Consider the following 22,318-nt stretch of genomic DNA (forward strand, 5'->3'; position numbering starts at 1 on the left):
ACTATCGTCTAATCTGGAAATATTTAATATATAATGTATTAAAGTCTACTCGAATTTATTATATGGAATATTTTTTATTTTATTCTCGTTAAAAAAATCTCCATTAGTGAAGTAGAAATTCTAGAGAAAAGGAAAGAAATAAAAAGCTGTAGTAATGAAGCAGCGCAGCAGTTGCTTGGAACTTTGTAACAAGGACATAAATACTTAGACCCTGAATAGGCTCTAAATAGCTTAATTATACCGATGGCCTTCGTTCTTTCTCCACCCAAAGCGGCTGAGAGAGATTGTTAACTTTTTATAATCGTCGTCGCAATATGGTAGATGAAGTTGAAAGACCCAGTTACAAAAAATAAAGCAGCTTTTAATAATGATTCGTGAAAAAATTCTGATATAAACGAAGTTTCTAGGAAAAAAAACTGATAAAACTTTGTTCGGTTTCTGAACTATAACTCAATAAAATTTTATGTTCAAAACCACTAAGAAAAAATTTAATATATCGAAAATTTGATAAATAATATATAATTTCTAACAATATATAAATCACATATAGTATTATAATTTATAATTTTTATATATTCTGTATGAAATTTTACTCTATGACATATATAAAACGTTTATATAAAAATTCAATATTAAATTATAATTTGAAATATTCTAAAAATTTTATTTATTATAAATTTTAAATTATTATGTATAAAAATTTAGTGTATTATTATTTTAAAAATTTAATATACGATGCTTGCAAATATTTATAGTTTAGATTTCTAACATAATTTAAAATACTTTGAATAAAAAATTAATGTATTGTGAGATTTTTGAGTAAAAATTTAATATACTTTTTCACATTCTTGCACGCAAAGTTTGTATACGTTGTTCTATTTAATGGTATTCCACACAATTGAAAATGAAATACATGTTCTAAATTGATACGCATTAAAAATAATGGGAGCGATATATAATGACATTATTTACAGAGAAATTTCAGTTTTTGTTTTCAATATGAGCATGTTTTTTTACTTGTAATATTTAAAAAGAAATTATAATTTTTTGTTTTAGTTTTCTAATTTTAATAATATTTAATATTGATACAGTAGTAGAACTTATTATGATTCATATTATACGATAAACGTATCTTTAATCCTAATATTTATGCATAGTTATAATCTGTTGAACCGTGAGTCGAATTAAGGTCAACTTCAATTCCTGCTTATAGGCATGCAAACAAATATATAACCGTAAAGAGAAATGAGTTTTATACGAATCGTGTTATAACTTAGTGATCTTGAGTTTCTTGGAAAGTATTAAAAATTTTTTTATATATATTTTTAATATTTGGATTTCTGAAGTGAAAATTTTTTTACGTTAATATCTTCAACTTTTAATCCCTTTGGGAGTTAAGAATCTTTAACATTTAAGCAAAATTAATTAAGTCTCGATTATAAACAGTAAGATAAAGTTAGAAATAATTTTAATCATATCAATGAAAGTTTAAAAGTAAAAGAAAAAATTTAAATATGAATAGTCAATGTCTTTAAGGTTTAATTTTCTTAATTAAACTTTAAAATGTATTGACGCAGTTATATATTTTGCAGTTACAAATGAAATTAAGGAAAAATTGTACATTGCCATTTAGTAAATATCATCAAGTGTAATAAAATAATAAAAAATAAAATAAAAATAAAAATTTCAGGAAAGACCAATCTGTAAAAGGACATAAAAAATTGACAAATGATTTTTGAGATAAAATTTCCAAAAGTAAAAATTGTATTTTTTTTTTTCTTGGCCGAACTAAATTTTAAAAGGGAAAAGAGACAAATTATATCTTATTTTTATGATTGCAAATTATTCAATTTACACGTAGAAGCTATTTTAGTAGATCATTATCTAAATAGAAACCTTATTTAAAATTAATTTACAAATAACATCATAATAAAAATAGCATCTATTGCGAGAAATGACCGAAAAAAGCAATTTTATTTTATTTTTCTCTAGATAATAAAAGCTTGAAAGCTTTATAACGTTATTAGTAATAAGCTATAAAATTTTTTTCTAGCTTCTTACAATAATAAACGAAAGAAATTTTTATAATAAATTACTAAGTTTATAACTAACGAGGGAAATAGTTAAAATTATATATATCACACTATTAAAGAAAAAAACATCTAAACATTTTTCGAAAAAATTTTGGAAATAAATGTTGTAATAAAATATAACCATTGCCCATATCAATTTGGAACAGCAGTGCTATTTGATTGTATCAATAGTACCCATGTGCCAAATTGAAAATGGAGAGCTCATGTTCTTTTTTCTTCTTTTATTGTATTTTCCATCACTAGAAAGACTTAGTTCCAACCGGAACTTAGTGTTCCTGCTGATACTTCTATTAAGAACTGGTTTTTTTAAAGTTTTCTCTTTGATACATCAAAGTACTCTCGAGTTTCTTCATTGCCGAATCTTTAGTAAACTTGTCAATATCGCTAAATTCATATATTAGAACTTTATTTTTCACTTGAGTGAGAAGCGATATGTATTATCCATCTCATAACGATAACGTGAAAGGAAAAACTATATATATTTTTTGCTGTTATGTTTAGATAAAATTCGATAATTATCAAAATGAGGTTATTTTCCAACCGTGCATAAACTTAAAAAAATTTACAAAGTAGAAAAATCAATAATAAGATTCAAAAATTGAACTTTGCTTTTAGTCAGTTGGAAATTTTTCTGACCCGCGGCTTAGTTTGCAATTTGTTAGTTTAATATCCTCCAACGTTCAATAGATGGTAAGAAGTGATACTGCCTTTTCATGCAATCTTTTCAGGCAATAGTGTAATTTAAATGAAACTTTATCTTTTTTTAAAAAATATAACAAAAATTAGATTTTTGGATACAGTCACTAAAATTAATACAGGTAAAGAATCGATTTTTTTTTTACTTCTTTCTGAATAATTTATTGGTAGGATTATTTTTTCGCTTATTTATGAAGTTATCTGTAAAAATTAATCAAAAATTCCATACGTCTATAATCAAATAACAAAAATAAATTTTACACCACTAAAATTTATAAAAACCAACAGCAAAAATGAAAAAAATTATCACATATATTTTTTTAAAAAATTCTGTTATTCTAATTTAACATTTCTTTTTCCCTTTTTCGGTTATTTTCGTATAAATTTAAATATACTTTTCTTTTAAAAATATAAATTCGCAAGTTTTTAAAGCAGAATGGCATCTCATGTATGTATATATGTATAAAGTAATAATATATAAAAGAAAAATCTTAATAATGCAAATGCAATATCACTTACAATATTGCATTCAAAATAAAGATTTATTTTTTAAAAATAAAAAATACATTATTCATTATTTTTAATTCTTTTTAACAACTTTTTTGGTTTTTTCAGCTTATTAATCAATTATTAAAACAATAAAAAATTAATATAGTAATTTTATATTCCTGTATTTTCTCTATTAAAAATGTAATTAAAAAATACACTTTTTTAGAAAAAAAATTTCAACCCAAATTAATTTTTAATATATTTAAAAGAATTATCAGTTTCATGATCTTATATTTTTATTACAAAAATTACTTATTAAGTAATTATTAATCAATTAAGTAATTAATCAAATAAAAATTATTTATTAATTGATACTTATAAAATGATATATTTATTTAAAAATTTAGGGAAAAAAAGTTTATAAAATTACTTTAATTTGGATATTTAAGAAATTTTAATTTTAAAAATTACTAACTACAAAATGTATCTTTTATTTTAATGAAATACATTTCTGCAGTTGTTTATTTAAATTCAATTATTTAGTAATAATTAAATATAAAAATCATTAATTATAATTATTCTAATTCAAATTAAATGATATAAATTCCATTAAAATTACTACACTCATATAGGAAATTTAATTAAATATTATTAAAAGTCATCTTCGTTTAAAATTAGCTTAATTAAAAGTTAAATCATTTTTATCAGAAAAATTAGTTAATTCAATTTTCAAAGTTTTGAGCTTTGTAGAAGAAGAGAAAATAAGAATATTTTATTTAAAAATCTTGTTAAAATAACATCCGATACTAATGGTATAGGGAATAGAGTATAAATTTACAATGGATTTTCTTTGACGCTATATGAATTTTAGCTCAAGAATAGTCAAGTTTCGCTACTTTTTTTGGGAAAAAAGGATAGCATCATTAAAAATTCTATAAAAGGAGCCTTGGATTTTCTAGCAAATTAAAGTGCAAGAGAATATTTTTCTATAAAAAAACCAACTGAAAACTCCATTTCAATACTTTAAACCAATATATATTTTTTTGTAGGCGTTATAAAACTATACAGTTAAAAAAATTAAAAATTACTAATAATTCACGCTGTATTATATATTGCTAAATTTGATATATATATATATATATAGGTTTTGGGAGAAAATTATTCAAGATAAACATGTAAAATATATTGAATTTAGGCTGAAAATGCATGGAAAAATAAATTTTGATATAAAAAGATTTTTGAGATAAACAGGTTTGACTGTATATGATAATGTTTCTCACACTGTACTAGACTGCTCTTGGGATTGAAGTGATTTGGGAGATTTTATCATCAATAACAACAAANATCGATAAATATGTAATTAAAAAAATCTCAATTTTTTTTCCTAATTTTTATCCAGTGTCGTACTCAATTTAATTTAGGAGCTTGTGTATTTTGATTGATCACCTATAAATTCTTAAAAACTTATTTAAGTTAATCAATCACTATATATTACGGTCATTATCAGCGTTCTAAATCTAAAAAAATTATATAAAAAATAAAAAGGCGTTTATAAATTTACCCACTAATTATAAAATATTGCTAATTAATGGAAAAATATAAGCTTTATATAAATTATCATAAATAAATTAAATTAAATTTTCTGATTTATAGGCTATATTTTTGAAAATAAATTTTTTATTTAAAACATATTTAAACAAAAACTATTTAATTATCTTTCTATATATAGCTATAAATATTTAATTAAGTTAATTAATTAAAAATAAAATATTAACTAGGTTAATTATGAGAATATATTTTCTGCATCACATTTATAACATTAACATTTTTGTTTTATAAACATATCTACAAATATTATTAATTTAATATTTACATATTTATCATTTAATAACTTTTATATTAAATTATATTTTAAAATTTTTGAATATTTAAATTCTTTTAGTTTTCCTTGCTATTTTTTATTTTCAATAATGATGAATATTTTGATTGATCGACGGCACCACTCTTAAAAACGCTTATTTAAGTTAATATATCGCTATTGATTTAGGTTATTATCGTGGGTATGAATAAAATCTGACAAAAATGCTTGATATTTATAAATTTAAATAAGTGTTAGATATATTGTTCTTCAGCGAGAACAAATTTTCCGATTCGAAGAGGCTCGTACTAAAAATAAATCAATTTTCCCCCCTTATATGCTGGAAGCTCATATATATCATTTTACATCATATGCCAACACAAATCTTTCTTGTTTTTATTCTTTTTTTTTCGGTTTTTTGTTAATATTTCCAGCTATAACTTGAATTTTCCTTATGCAGCATTTACCATATTTAATATAATTACTTACTAATCGTTTAAAATCGATTGATTTCAGTCGATAAAACGATTTATTAAATCTGGAATGCCAATTACATTATTGATTTTTCGACGAGTTCTCTGTTCCTTTCTTTTATGTAATTTTTGATAATTATGATTATAAAATTTATGTTTTAAGAGTAGCCTATCTTTCTGTTATCTTAAATTTTACGAAACTAATTAGTTTTTAATCCTTAAGATTAATAATATTTAAGACTAAATTGAATTTCGATATTTCGTCTAAATCTGAATGATTAATTTTAAGTGACACTTCCAGCCATATTTATGATAACTCATTTAAGAGGATTCTGTATTAAACTCGAACACAATATATAAAATTTATCACGGATAAAAATATTTTATATTTTGTCAAAACTTAGTAAAATTTCCATCAGTTAAGAGGAGATTTTGAGGATATGCTTCGATGCCTATAGGCTTTCATTGCGTCTTGTGCAAGATATGCTTCGTTGAATTCCCTGAACAAGTAAGTATTCAGATACTAGTTCTGCTGCAAGTTGTAAAACTTAGAAAACTTGTGCAGTGAATTTTTTAAATTTAATTTGAGCAAATTTAATGATATATATTTCAAAATTATATTTAATTTTCAAACACGTTTTCTAAATTTCTTGAATAATTGTAAGATTAAAGAATGCTAAATAGGAATTACTAGCATTCTATATTTATAGTTAAACAATGCTTTTAACAACAACGAGTCAATTTTAATCCCTATCTAAATCCACAATTGGTCAAAATCCTCTTACACGTTTAAATTCAGATATACTGTATTCTATTCCTCGATAATGAATCGTCAGATCTGCAAACGCTTTCTAGTACAATAATTGTAAATTATGGTAAATTGTTGCTTGGAAATTGCTGCACTTCACATGTTAACGCTATTCAGCTTCTTGATTATAACTAAAATCGATACAATGCAACCCTTGATATTTATTAAATCTATAAACATATTGATTTTAATTCTTTAGGAAAGGAAAATTACAAAGTTTAACTCGATTTAAATCGGGTATTATAGCTAAATTTTGCATTGTATCTGCATCCGAAACTAATCACGAATTGTTAAATCTCTGAAGCATTTCTGTCTCTTTCTTGAATAAACATAACTGTTATAAATATAGTTTCCTCCGATGCGAGTTGTATAAATTAATCAAAACTCGAAATAGTTTCTGCAATATAAACTCAGAAAACATATTTTACTACAGAGAAGAGAGATGGATAATAAAAAAAAGGAGGAAAAAAATAGAAAATTGGCAATTCGGAAGAACTTGGATGTGCATTTACAAAAATCCATAATACAGGCTGCGTCCAAATCAAATTTCATAAATGTAGAAGAGTATTAAAATTTGAAATACAATATGTAAAAGTGAAATTTATTTCGTGATCTTATAAAAAAATAAAGAATTAAAACAAAACGAAATGAATTTTTAAATATTACTTATAGCTACAATTTATGTAAAATAAATAATTAAAAATAAATATATTTAATATTTTAGAAACTTTAAGTAAAATTTCAAATCTAAAATGTAAAATTACGCTAGTTTAATATAATTTTTTAAAGATATTTTGCTTAGAATAAAAAAGATTCCTATTTTAATTTAAAATTAAAATGAGAACGATTTATAAAGTAAAAATATCTGTTAATAATTTAATTTTGTCGATTATTATTTTAATTATTACTTTTCCTGAGAGTAATAAAATTAATAATAGAAAAAAGAAACATTTTATATTTGCATAAATTATATTAATAGCTTTTAAGAATAAAAAACTAACTAAACAAAGATATTTTAAATATATACATATGCAGTATTAGGTTACTTGAATGTATTCAAAAGTTTAAAAATGATTATAAAGCTTATTAAAATAAGATTATTTAAAAATTAAATATATGTAAATTAATTCTCTATGAATATATTTTTCAATTGTAAATAATACTATAATCATTTTTCATCTTAATTTATTTAAGAAAAATAGATTAAAAATTCAGTGTTATTATTTAAAAACAAAAAATATATATATTTGAATAATAATAAGCGATTTGACACACACAAAAATGTATTATTTTCATTAGCGTAATGTATTTTTTTCAGCTTTAAGATACATTGCTTAATTCAATAATAGAGTAAGTATATCATAAAATAATATATTTAATATTTACTATAATAATATATGTTATATAAATAAATACATAAGATCCTTCTTACCTAAAAAATATTTTTAATATCAAATAATCTGAAAAATTTATTTCGTTGCACGATTCTTGAAAATTCCTTTTTTCTTTATTAAAGTCATTGTTGACTGTTGTTATAACTTTAACAAGATACAAAATTATTTCATAACATTATAAAAAATTGAATAAATACATTTGTTTTTATGATATTCTAATTATAATAACAAGCTGATATTTTTTAAATTGTTTTAAAAATTTATTTTTAAAAAATGTTTTATGTTGAGGATGAAAATAAAGAGTAAAAAAGGAAAATTTCGAACGAAAGTGTTTGTTATAGATTACGGAGAATGGATATTCTTTGAGATAAACATGTAATCCGTGGATCCATGTTTATATAATAAGGGATAAAAAACGCATGTAAAATAAAAGATAAGGTTGGCATCGCTTACCTTACATTTCCTATTAGTTTCCTTCCTAAAGAAAAATTTTAACAACAATTTCTAGATAAATTACATAAATAATAAATCTTTCTGATTAATCTTTAGTATATTAAGATATGTTTTCTGATTTGAAAAACATTTTCTTTTTAAATTTTATTTTGAAAAGTTTAGTATACATCTACTTAGACATATATTTTATTTTATTTTTTGACATTTTCTTTAATGACTTCAACTAAAAACAAACAGGGAAATAAATTTTCTCAAAACAAAACAAAACAAAAAAAATCAAGCACGATTCTCTCGAGGATTTTCAAATCTTATCAAACTTTTACCTAGAATCAAACAGTAAATACTAGCAGATAAAATTAATCATGATAACATATACATTATTTTTTAGAAAATTCCATTTAAGAAGTGCAAATAAATTATTATGTAAGGAAAGTCTTAAATATAAATGTTCAAACTTTATACTTATATAGTTGTATGATAAACTTCATTATACATAAACTCAGTTTTATTAATTTTATATGTCGGTTTAAAATTTAATAGTAGCTACATCATCCATATCGATCATTATATATCATGACTGCTAGAAAATTCTGTACATTTATAAAGTAATATTTAGATAAAATTGAGATCAAGCTTTCGGAAATCAGACGCCTATAAGAATAAATTCCTCTCTATATTCCCTATACCAAAATAAGTTATAAACAACACTGCTTATGGTTATATTTGTTAATAAAACGAGTAATTACAGTAAAGCCTTCATTAAAGGCACTCATATACATAACTAACTCATTTAAGTCTCTTTTAAGCAATTTTTCGAAACCTTAAAGCTCTAGTTATATTGATCCATCGATATTTTACCAATTCAGATTTTTCTCTTTTCTTTAATGTGTACTTAAATTATTCTGTTAATTTATGAAATAATTTTAAAACTAATGTTCTACTTTTAATTAAATATTATTAATTAATTAATATCGAAATTTTAAAATAAATAAATAATAGAATAATTAAAGAAATATTAAAACTAATTCTTGTCTGTCTATCATTAATTCGTGTCTCGACCGAGAATTATTTCCCGAAGTCATATTGAAAATTGTGTATTGATTTTATATTCTTCAAATGCAAATAGAATGAAACTGTCACTCCTGTCAAGATTTCAATTCCCTTAGATCAACGCTTTCCAATTGCATAAATTCTCTTGGTTATACGTGGAAAATTTGCACCCTTTGTGCAGATGTTTTACTTTCTTCTTATACAGACTCCCAAGCTTTAACAGTATATATATTTAGAAAAACCCAGCAGCAACTTAATGTAGCCATTTTCCAATTTACCGCTTCACAAAATTACTTTATAGTCATCTATTATAGATAATCTCTTCACTACACAAGAAATTTTTATATACAACAAATATATATTTTTTTCAATCAAGAAGTTTAAACACAAAGTTTGAACTATCAAACAATAATTTAGAATAAAGTTTGACGTCTCTCTAGGTAGTTCGCGTTTAAATAGTTTTTCCTTCTTTTGATATATTAAAATTTCGTGGAGTAGAAACTTTGTTTCTCTTTCAAAATCTCGTTTTTACGAGAGAGATTTTGGAAGAGATGTTTGTTGTTTTATGTTTCACTGATTTGTTTTCATATTGAAGATTTTTATTATTGTATAAAAAGTAATCATTGATATATAATGGAATATTTTAATGCCATATTGAATTATAATTATTTTTTCTCAAACGTTTTTTAAATAATCCATTATTTCTACAAAACACATTTCTAACAAGAAAAATTTTTATTCATCCGTTAGCATAATATTTTTACTATATTTTTTCGGAGTAAAGTTATAAAATATTTATTAAAATTATAACTAAACGTAATTAACTTAAATTATAACTTATTAAAATTTAGTTTCTTTATCAATATTAATATTTATTTAATTTATTAACGCGAGAATCTTTTTCTCACTTCTACCTTCGGTTGCCGGATAGAATTCCAGATGAGATATTAAAACTACCTAGCAATAAAAAATACATTAATGTAAAAGTTACAGAATTCATTCTACGAAAAAATGATTTAATATTGGAATCTTGCATAAAACCTACGGGCATATAGAAATATCATCACATTGTGAAGAGGCCAGAAGCCAAAAATGTCGCTGAAGAACTCACAAAAATTCTCTTATTCTCGTATAAAGTATATTCATCTTTCAGCTGATATCTTTTAAATTTCAACCATACTACCTTAAAGAAAAATGCAATCTGTGTAGGTTATTTCGGACTGAGGTCTTCAGCCACAGTTCAAAATTCGATATCTATTTAAAGCCCTGCATCAGTATTGGTTGCATGGAGAAGTTTTATTAGCGCACTCAATTTTTACGATACACTGTACGTATCATTAAAATTTTTAATACTGAGCCATTTAAACTATTTCGTTTTTATAATTAAGATATTCAGTTATATATTTAACATGAACTATTATACAGTAATTGCAAAAATTCGTATATTTATTTTTAATCTTTAAAACAATACAAAGGATGTGGTGGCTGCGATATCCACCTTACTATTTTTAGTTGAATATCTTAAGTAAATGTGAACAATTTTTTCTGGATGATGATGCTTAAAAATGATATTTTTCGCATCTGACGATCGTGAATGATAATACTTACAGAAAGCATTAGATAATATTCCACGACGAACGACTGACTTAACAATAAGGTCCCACTTTATGAAGAGGTAATGTTCGAGATAAGTTGAAGAATTAAAACTTTTTTAAGAAATAAAATTATTCAGAAAAATCTCTAGTCTCTTTCTTTTTAAACTAAGTTAATAAATACCTTTAAAAATCTAAATTTAAAATTAATCTCGGAATGTTTTCTCGAATATTTTTCAAACTACAAAGAAGAATAATTTTGAATCTATTTTGTAAAATGAAATCGTGCCGAATGACTTTCTATAGCATGTTTTTTTTATATAAAATTTCTCTTAAAAAAACGTTTGAAAATTACTCTCATTGTTAAGAAAATATCGAACAATAACATTGACTTTATTCTATTTTAAATCAGAAGATAAATGGATCGATTCTTCTATCATTTATGTATTCAACTGATCATTTTAAATAAATGATTAAATTTTAACAATACAATAAATATCCTACTCTTTTCAGACAAGAAAATAACTGAATATAAAAATGTAAAGACCAGTAAACAATCTCAGGCATCTTCGAAAATGCAGTCAAGACTATTATATATAAAATTTATCAAGTTCTCTAACTGTTTAAATTTAATTAAATGTGTTCAAGCTTAAATCCTATTTAACAACATTAAGTACGTTATCTGGTATAATTAAGAGAAATTTTGAAGTACAGTAATTGTTTCATATTCCATTATCTCAATTTCCATTTCAATAACTGCTTACAAGACTATATCTTGGAATTTTATGTAATTAATCATGGAATAAATATTTGTTAAATTATCAAATCTAGACTTTAATAATTATGTGATGTTATCGATTGTTGATATTTTATCTTCGTTTTATAATTATTAGTATTTAACATATTTCATTTAATGGTGTAGAGACGTATAAATGTATTTAAAGTTTTAGAGATTCTACACTTGGAATTTTGATTTAAAAATGGATTTTAGTAAAAGTTTATATAACAAATTTTTTATTTCCAAGATGGTATATATTAATTATATAATTTAACAGTCTTTGAATCAACGCCTATTTACTCGGAAAATGTTTTGGACGTGTTTCGTTAAGTCTACATCTCAGATGTCATCAGATAAATGACAGAGGTGACATTTAATTACAAAATTTTCTGGTTTGTTATTTCTCGCTATTGAATTCTAATGTCAGCGATCATTTATTGTAAATCGTCAACAACATACTTCAAGCATATCAGTAACACTACCAAAAATAAACTATATTCATCAATTATTCAAGCAATGTTTACCATTTTCTGAATTTCAATTTATCTTAGGATTAACAAAAATTTAGATACATCGTATGTTACCTTATAATTCATGTAGAGACACGCTGAAAGGGTAAAATTATTTCTGTAAACTGATACATATAACGTCTATTTTCCTACCTAATACCATATATATAGGCTTATATTGCTTGCATTGAGCTTTCGAGCTTTTCTATCTTTTCTTTTTTATATAGGCACATGTATAAAGACAACAGAAAGAAAAGATAGACAAGAAAGACAGTAAAGAAGAGCTAAAGTAGAGAAAAAAAAATATCAAAAATGCTAAATTGCTATAAAAGTAGCTTAAAAATGAAAGCTTTCATACATATATCAGAGTTTTATGGTTCACCAGGGTAAAAACTATGTTTACTATAAATTTATGAAAAGAATATTATCTAGCAGTAGTAAAAAGCAACTATATACTATATTTTATATTATTTATTAGGAAAATATATTCTCTTTTTCTACTATTAAATACTTAAAATATATATTTAAATAATTTAAATGTAAGCTCATTAAATTATATGACATATAAATATATTTATAGTTTAGAAGTAAACTGGTATATTGCATTATTGTTAATAAAATTTAACTGAAGAGTATTCGATTTATGCCCATGACAAAATCATGAAGCAAAAACTTTTAGAAGTTTTCTATATATATATTATTAGTAATAAACATTTTAAAGTTCTTATTTATTCCATAATTATTTTCGCAGCGTTTTTTAAAGCTTTAAATTTGTTGACCGATAATAACTCCGATAATCTAAAATTAATGAAATCAAAAAAAGGAAATTGCAACAATTTATCCGTGTAAATTAATAATAGGAAAACTTTCAAGTTTGGGAGATTATCAAGATAATGTTCAAATTATCTAATTACTTGATGCTAATATATACAAAGAATTTCAATTAAGAGTTTGCTTTTGTAAAAATGATCTTAACATATGCTAAACGGTGCTTACAAAATGATCCTTTAATGCTAGCTTTTTTATTTTCTCTCGCATATTTGAATCTTAATTCTTAAGTAATTTATCTACATTCAGATAGCATAAAATTACTAGAAAGGAATTATATCTGACTTAATATTTTTCATATCTTTATCAAAATTAATCTTTGGCAGTTTTAATGGGGTGATTTAAACAACGAGAAACTATTTTCTAAGTTTTCGCACTTTTCTCAACTATGCAATTTAAACAAACTGTCAGGAATAAAAATTTTGGTTATAGGAATTTTAACAATTTTTTTTCTTTTTATTTTCATTATATTTGATATCGCTCCTTTCTCACGGAAATTTGATTATCTCGATTTTTCATAGAAATTTTCGAGGCATTTCAATTTTCTTTCTTTTTTTTTTCTAATTTACTTGTCAAATTTGATTCTATTTTAAAAACTAGCGAGATCTGTTTACCGTAAAGAAGTCAATTTAACTTATTTTGACTGTGTTTATAAGAATATTCGGACAGATTTAACAAACAATTCAACTGCAGGTATGTTTTATATGCATCATAAACACCTTTGTTTCAGCAACATATTTATTTTTATTGTTTAAAACAATTTTATTTTCGTCACACTTTTGCATTGTTAACATTTTTTATTAGGTCACATATTTATTTAAATTGCTGAGATATTTTTATTGCCTTACAATTTATTTACATTGTTTAAATAGTTTGTTTTATTTTGTTTGCATTTTGCTTATATTGTTAAGAAGTTTAATCAGTAAAACAAAATAACGAATTTTATTTAAGAATTTTAGACAAGATAATATAATAATTGATTAGCTGTCATAAATACTTGTTTTCCCAGTAATTTTATTCTAGAATAATTAATAGAGATAGATAAATTAGAATTGTATTAATTAATTAATTAATCAAGAAGGGATAAACTTTATCAGTTTACAATTTTAATTTGTAATTTGATGAATTTAACAGTAAAGTCTTGTTTCCAGAATAGCAAATATCTTGTTTCTAAATTAGATATTTGTATTCAACTATACGTGTCGGTATACAAATATCATATTGTTATATAATTTATATATTTTATGAGTTGTATAATTGCATATCCAATGTCAATTTAGTTTACTGTAAATGTGTTTAATGTTACATTAAGTCTAATAAATTAATTTTATCAATATGGGCTTTAAATGAAAATTAACAGATGCTATTTCATATATACTTTTTAAAATGCTATGATTTTATAAAATTTGTATTTTAAATTAGAAGAATATTTATATAGAATGATTTAAATCTCATTAGGAATTTTTTATGGTTACATGTTCAATAAACAACTGTTAGTTATATCATACAATCATTAGACTTTTTTCATTTTTATAAGTGTAATGTAATATTTTTATGGCTCACTTGTGAATTAAAGAATGACTGTTTTATATAACTGACAAATTAACACAGTTCTTAATCCTAATTAGTGTCTATAAAGCTAAATATAGTCGACAAAAAGTCATTTTTTATAATAATTTGTTAAATTATTATCTTTTTAAAATTTAATAAATCATGTGTAAAAATGAGCATTATTTTAACTAATTTATATATTAATATTATAAGTTTATTTTTTTATTTTTTACAAAAACAAAAGAAAGTTTATGTAATTTAAATATATGTAAATTTTGTGTATAGCTTTATTCTTAAAAATATGTTTCAGTTGAGATCATTAAATATTGTGAATAATTCTTTTAATAATTATACAATTACCAAAGTAAACATTATTATTATGTCTTTAATATTCAATGAAAATTTAAACTTTAATTGAATTCTTTCTACTTGTATAATTTAATAATAATGTTTACCAGATTTCCAAAGTAAATATTAATAATGTATACGAAAGTTTTATAAAGATTTTTCAAAAATGTAAGTTCAATTAATACGTTGTTATTGTAATGAATAAATGTATAAATTCTATTAGTTTAAACTTTATTTTAAAATTTGTTAAAATTTACATAAATTCTATCAGTTTTAAAATAATATGCATAAATTAATTATTACTGCAGATTTTTAATTACATTTCTACACGTAAATGACAAATGACGATAAACAAAACTAAAAATTAAATTTTTATAGAAAATAATACAGACTTATGTATTTTTATATTGTTTATTAAGAATATATTGCAAAACTTTCTTTAAAATATAATATAAAATATTAATAACTTTAGTTTTTTTTTAACAAATTTTGTTTCTGGACTTAAGACAATTTAATATTTAAATTTTGAAAGTTTTCAGCTTACTAACAACATTATTCTTTATTTACATGATAAAAGAAGAGTTTGGATGGATTTCATCTATGAAAGCAAAGCTTTACATTTTAATATATACAAATTTTGCTTTATTTTCAAAATAATCTTACAATCCATCTATCAGTTGTTTCAAATCACTGTTATTTACTGTATATAGTTTTATACCGTTTTACTTTTTTCAAATATAAAAAAAAAATATAAAATACAATCTATATTCCATAAAAAAAATATTATTTACAAAAATAGCATAAGAACTTTTCTTCAAAAAGTAGCAAAAAAGATACTTTTTCAAATAATACCTTCAATATATCAATGTCATCAACACAAGAAGGAGAGAAAAAAGAGGATTGTGAACCTTGTTATTTTAAAAATTCAAATAATTTATTACTTTCTGTATTGCCCTTTATCAAATTTTTCATAAAATTTACTGATTTTTGAATTAATTCTGTTATAAATTTATATTTATAGTCAAATTTTGTAGTTTCATAAATTTACAAAAATTTTACCAAAAAAATACTTTTAACATTATAAAATTGATTTTCCTTTAATGTAATTAAAATTTAGATAATAAAGAAGTATGTAAAATATGACTGCATAAACTATACACATATGACCAATAAATGCATTTACCAGCAGTACAGTATATTATTATAAAATGTATTTAAGAAAAGTTTTAAAATTTATTAATATTAGCCTACCATTAAAATAATATATTATTTTAACAAACATTTATTTAAAAAATAGTAACCATAGAGAAGATTAGTTAAATTAAAGAAAATATTCATTCTTTTTAATACTGACATAGTTTAATAACAATACAAAACATTAAAAGTATCTACTTACATCATTAATAAGTATATTTTTATATTTACATTTTATATATTAATGAAACTTCTGGTAACAAAAATTTGTTTTCAGTAAATTTTTTTTTATAGATCTACTTTATCTTTAGGTTAGAGGATCTAATGTGCTACATTATAAATATAGTTATCCTCTTTTCTGGTTGTTTATTTAGCCTGAAGATATTTTTGATCTTTTCTTTTTCTCATGTGAAGATGAAAATATTTCTTCGGATTTGTTTCAGATATTTGTTTTCTATATTTTATATTAGAAAACACTACAAAAGATAGCGTATATTTTTCAAAGTAAAAATTAATATAATATTTAATAGATTAAATACTACATAAACTATTTATTTAATTATATTACTGCATCATATATTTAGAATGTGCTGTAAATATTAATTTTTTAACTTATATTTATCATTTACTAAGATTTAACTTTATGTAATTTTACAGAATATATATCAATCCTTTCATTATAACGGGGAATATAATTAAGCATTTGTTTCATTAATTAAATTAAAAGATGTTTATTTTGATAATTTTCATAATTATCTTCTACTTTGTTACTCTGATTGACGTAAATTGAATATTTCTAAATTTGAATAGAGAAATACATCACGAATACAATAACTGGTCATTAGAGTAAACGATTGTTTCTGCCAAAGCTTCCAACAAAATCACCGATGGATACGTCTATCATGAAGATTACTGTCAGATTACTTTCAGATTTAACGCCAAACTTTTCTAGATTGTTTGTAAAGGAAATTATTCATCTCGCACAACTACGTGTTATATTAATTTAAGCGATACGATGTCAATTCTTTAAGAATCGTGTCACATTTTAAGTTAAATATGCAACTTCATTAAATAGAAATGCTAACCCGTTAAGTTATTACCATAAAAATAATTACGTTATCTAAGAAGAGATGGAGAAATAGTAGGATTATTCTACGAGAAACTAATTGTTAGATTTAATACTCTAATATAACTAATCTTTATGGTTATCTTTTTCATTCAAACTATTCTCTGTTATATATGAATAAATGGAATATAAATGTAGATACAGATATTTTTAAATTAAATATTTCTCTTTCATTGTACTGTTAAATAAAGAATCATTTTTGATAATTTTAGTTCGACAATATTTAAATTTTGTTTGACATATTTTTAAAAAATGGTCATATATAATCTCAGAAGTTATAAATTCGCAAACAATGATAAGCTTCAGGCTATGCTTTTCATTATGTTTGGATCTTGTAATTCCTAAATTTGACTACTGATGGGTAAACTATGTTGTAATAACCTATATAATCTGGTGAGAGCTACTTTGCCAATCACTTGATCGTATTTTACAGCATTCAGCATACATATTGAACACTATGTCCAAAAGGGATATCCTCGGGGGAGAGAGTGAATATGCTGTTTGGAATATATCTGTGATAGTGTACTTGATTTCCTCTTGGCTGTCTTCTCCAGGGATTTTCTAGCGACACCACTTTCACATCATGACGAAGGGTTCTCCAATGTACAGTCAATAAAATAATTGAATCTATCTTTAAATGGAGTAAGTTTTTCTCAGCAATTGAATGAACGCTATAAATTTTCAAGAGAAGGGGAAAAACTGTTGATAATGAGAATATCTGAAAGATCTTCTATCAGCTTAAATAATAGCATTCTTTAAAGACAGAATGAAAAATTCCATATAAATTGATTTACTTATTAAAGGAATCATTCAATTACTGTCTAATTGCAATTTATGAATCACCAAAGTTAATTATTTTGAAAGATATAATCGAAATGATCTATTAGCTTCCCAGACAAGTTTAAATTCAATTTTCAATTTTTTTTAAATTTAATTTTAATCATCTACTTTTTGTCTTCAAGATTAAACCGGTTAATAAATAGCCTATAATATAGGTCTATACTTAAGTTTGACCTTATCAATTTAAATTCCACGAAATATTGAAAATGAAAAGCTAATAGCTAATATTTTATCTCGTAAATCAAAATTCTTTCTATTGAAATTCCAAGATCTTACAATCTATTTCTCTTCAATGGATGATTTAAGTGCTATCTAAATCCTTACTGATAGAAGAAGAGTTAGGTCAATGTGATAGCTCAATGCTCTGATTCCCGAAAGTAGTTAGATCTATAGAGAAAAAATAATCTTATATATATCAAAGACGAAAGTTATCTGGAATTTTTGAATTGCAAGTACAGTACTGTACATTAAAGAACCTATCTTTGGCTAATTTCCAGTTAAGATCTATCTATTACAATTAATCATAACTTCCGAATTTTTCGTAGTTTTTGAAAAAACGGAAGTTTATAATAAATTGTAGGAACAGATTTTTCCGTGTTTTTGGGAAGAGTTTAACTCCACGGTTACTTTCCCGAGCAAAAATCATATTTCATGGCAATATTTTATATCGGATTAAAAGTGAATTTATCATTATTATTGATATAAATGAGTAAGTACGCAAGGAAACTTATCAATATACAGTATTACTGTTTCAGAGAAAAGTTATAGAATTTTATGTTATAATATTTTATGCATATTTTTTCCAAAATATTCCATACGAAGACAACTCTAATAATTTTTTCTCCGAACTTTCTACGCTTCAATCAATTAAAATAATTTTTATTTATAAAGGTAACACTTTAATTGCCAAATTTTTTTCTTTAAATTTACAGAACATTTTGAGATTTCTGATTGTGGAATAATGATCTGAAAATATCTTGTTAAATAACAATTTTATTGTAACGAGTTATCGAATAACATTAAAAAAACACCCATTTTGGTGAGATTTGGAATTTGTGCCATAGAAACTATAAAAAGTTTGCGTCCAAATTTATATAAATTCCATTATCTTCACATTTTTGAACAAATGAAAATAGGTAGCTTATGTTTATCAGAATGTTTTATGTATCTGAGTACTATATCGTTTTAATATTAAATTAAAAATCTTGAATTTGTATATAAGTATATATTAAACCTTTAATAGCTTTTACGTAAGGGTTGAATTTTGCATAATTTAGCAACGTAATGTCACGTGTTATGCATTTTGCCGGTATCGACCGGTAGGCAATACGCACTGTCGCGTAGAGCATCGATATTGATCGTTAACATCAGGGTAACACTAACAACCGACATGTTTGAAGCATTATTACGCTTTAGATGGCACGTTTGGAAAAAAAATTGTGAAGCAATTCGGTATTCTCTATACTACATTCCAGAAAATCCTTAAAAAAATGATCTGCTCTGAAAGAAGTTATTGTGATCATTGACAAACTGTAAGGAAAAGAAAATGCGAATCCCCGTTGTCAGATGTAGATGTCATACTATTTACATGGCTTGAAGGAACAGGAGAGACTTTTACTGAAGCAAATATTAAAAAGAAGGAAATTTCTTATCAAAAATAAGTTGAGATAGACAGATGCACCACGATAAAACTAAGATGGATTAGCCAATGGTAAAAGACACTATTAAGAAGATGAAGATGGTAAAAGAAGAGAGGAACATATTCGCTAGCACATGTAGTGCATCTTAACATTCTAATTCGTTTTTGACACAAGAAAAGCGCTAGAAAATAACGGAAAATAATAAATTTCACTATGTAAAAATAACAATACTAAATTAATCATGAATTACACAATTTTCTATCATATTAGCAATTCATTAGAAACCAAATAGCGGAAGAACTCTATTGTATTAGTTAATAAATTGTTAAATATCAATAGTTATTATGCAATACACTAGAAAATATTTTATTATTTTATTCAATTAAAATTAATGTTGTCTTTCATTCAGGTGGCTATAATGATTTTAAAGAAGACTTTTTACGCAAAAACAACTAACTAAACTGTAAATTTTTGACACGCAACATCACGCACATTGGATTACATGACTAGTCTTAATTTTTCTCAGTTACAGTTGGCCTCGCAATAGAATTATTAAATTAAACAATATGGATGACAGTCGGGAACGAAGTCTTGATTTAAATTGTTAATCACGATGATCCAAATCGGATTTCAACTCGGGTTCTTCTTGCGGTAGAACATTTTATCGTATGAATAATAAATTAACTACTACGGTTAAATCGATATATAAAATATTTGATTGAAACTTTATTGGAAATTTGTTTGCAAATTAGATATTATATCAATAAATTCGTATTAAATATTAAATCTATATTACTATAAGTTATATATGATGAAAAATAAATATGACATTTCTAGTATTTATAGTAATAAACCATAAGAAATAGATACAGGTTCTCGAACTAATATTTAATATTATTAACTCCAAATAAAAACATATTATATAATATATATATATATATATATATAAATGCAAGTATTACATACATGAAATTCTATTCTCGTATGGCATAAATATATCTTTTCACATATTTTTGGTTCTTTCCGCATGAAGACATTAAAAGAGCCTTTTAAATCATACCCATTACGAGTTAGGCCACAATGGGAATGGCCTGGTAGTGGGGGAGGGATTTTACAAATCCGGAACAGACCGCCCACGAAAAATTCCTGAGGCTCACCCGGATTCGATCACTAGTTCCCCAAAGCGGTAGCTGACATCTTTACTGCCATAAGTCATCCAGCTGTCGAATGATAAAAATTTTTGTTTTTTCGTATCAGTAAAAAATTATAGAATTTACGCTGAAATAAAAAAAACAAATGTTCTTAATTTTATTTTTATACTGTATTTTGTTTTAAAATGAACGAAAGTTAATTTACAGTATATAAAATAATCATTGTATTTAGTTTTCAGTTTTATTTATTATATTTTCAAAAATCGTATTATAATTAAAAAAATAATAGCGCCATTATTTAATTTATCGCTCGTATACCGGATATTTCAATCAAACGGCGGCCGTTGACATGTTTAGATCAAGATGAGTGTCAGTTACATTATAACCACGTGGTTGGTTCACTGCCCGCCATCGGACTCTGCAACATGTGCCAGGACCAATTAGCTAATTGGATAAAACAGATCTTGGTAACAAACCTGTTTTTCAGTTTTACTTAACTATTGATTCGATGCAGGGTATTTCTGTTGTATTGCTGGTTTTGAATTATTATGATTTGGTTGGAGAAATTTTTAAAACATCATGTTTATCGTTTTAACGTAAAACCAATCCGAAAACGTGATCATCTGGCACGTCGTCGATATTAACTTTGATTGCCATTCACCGCAGAGACAACGCTATAATGTTGTTATATCTATACCTAGATCACGAAGAGCACATAGCACATCTGTTGGAAATACTACTTAATGGCTGTATTTAGAATAACCGTTAGCATATTCTTTTCTAGCATGTAAAGAATGGTATTTTCTCAAATTTTCCTATTCACAGTTTGACTTTTAAGCCTTCAAAATAAGTTGTAAAAACAGAAAAAACATTTAAACTTAACAAATAAACATTGAAACAGTTCAGTGAATTTTTATAGTTTTTTTTTTTTTTGAATCATTTGAAAGCTTCCAGCTCAAATCTGACTCAGTAATGGCTTATTTTTCTTTTGCTGATTGTTTTCTCCCATCTGACAAAGATTTATAGCAATGTGTCCAATAGAATTTTAGTGTTTGCTTTTGTTTTTATGCCATGCTGTTAATTAGGATAATTATCACTCCATGAGAACTACACTGAACTATAATAATTGTGATGTTTTTGGTTATTCAACCTAATGATAATAATTTAAAAAAAATAAATATAAAATTATTTAATAATAATCTATATATATATATAAANACAAAATAAAAAAAAAAGAAAAGCAAAATGAAGCAAACAATATTTTAAAAGTAAAAACTAAAAGTAAGTCTTCATTAGGAGTTGTTTTCCTTTTGAATCTTTTCCACAACAAAAATAGAAGTTATTGATCTTTAGTTTGTTAAATGTACTCTTGCTTCTAACTTAAATTTGATCCTTAAAAGTTGAGTTTAAATTAAAATGGGAAGAAAAACATTTTCTTTTACATAAT

At 23.8% G+C, this 22,318-nt stretch overlaps 1 protein-coding gene across 1 annotated transcript in view; it reads left to right on the top strand.

Annotated features, from left to right (window-relative positions):
• Nucleotides 1-22,318, top strand: part of LOC111631548 (Down syndrome cell adhesion molecule-like protein Dscam2) — a 170,899-nt gene that overhangs the window by 45,743 nt on the left and 102,838 nt on the right. The window lies entirely within an intron of this gene.

The sequence above is a fragment of the Centruroides sculpturatus genome, unplaced genomic scaffold (assembly GCF_000671375.1).
Source record: "Centruroides sculpturatus isolate CEXI.00-Female unplaced genomic scaffold, Cexi_2.0 scaffold712, whole genome shotgun sequence".
Taxonomy (NCBI): domain Eukaryota; kingdom Metazoa; phylum Arthropoda; class Arachnida; order Scorpiones; family Buthidae; genus Centruroides; species Centruroides sculpturatus.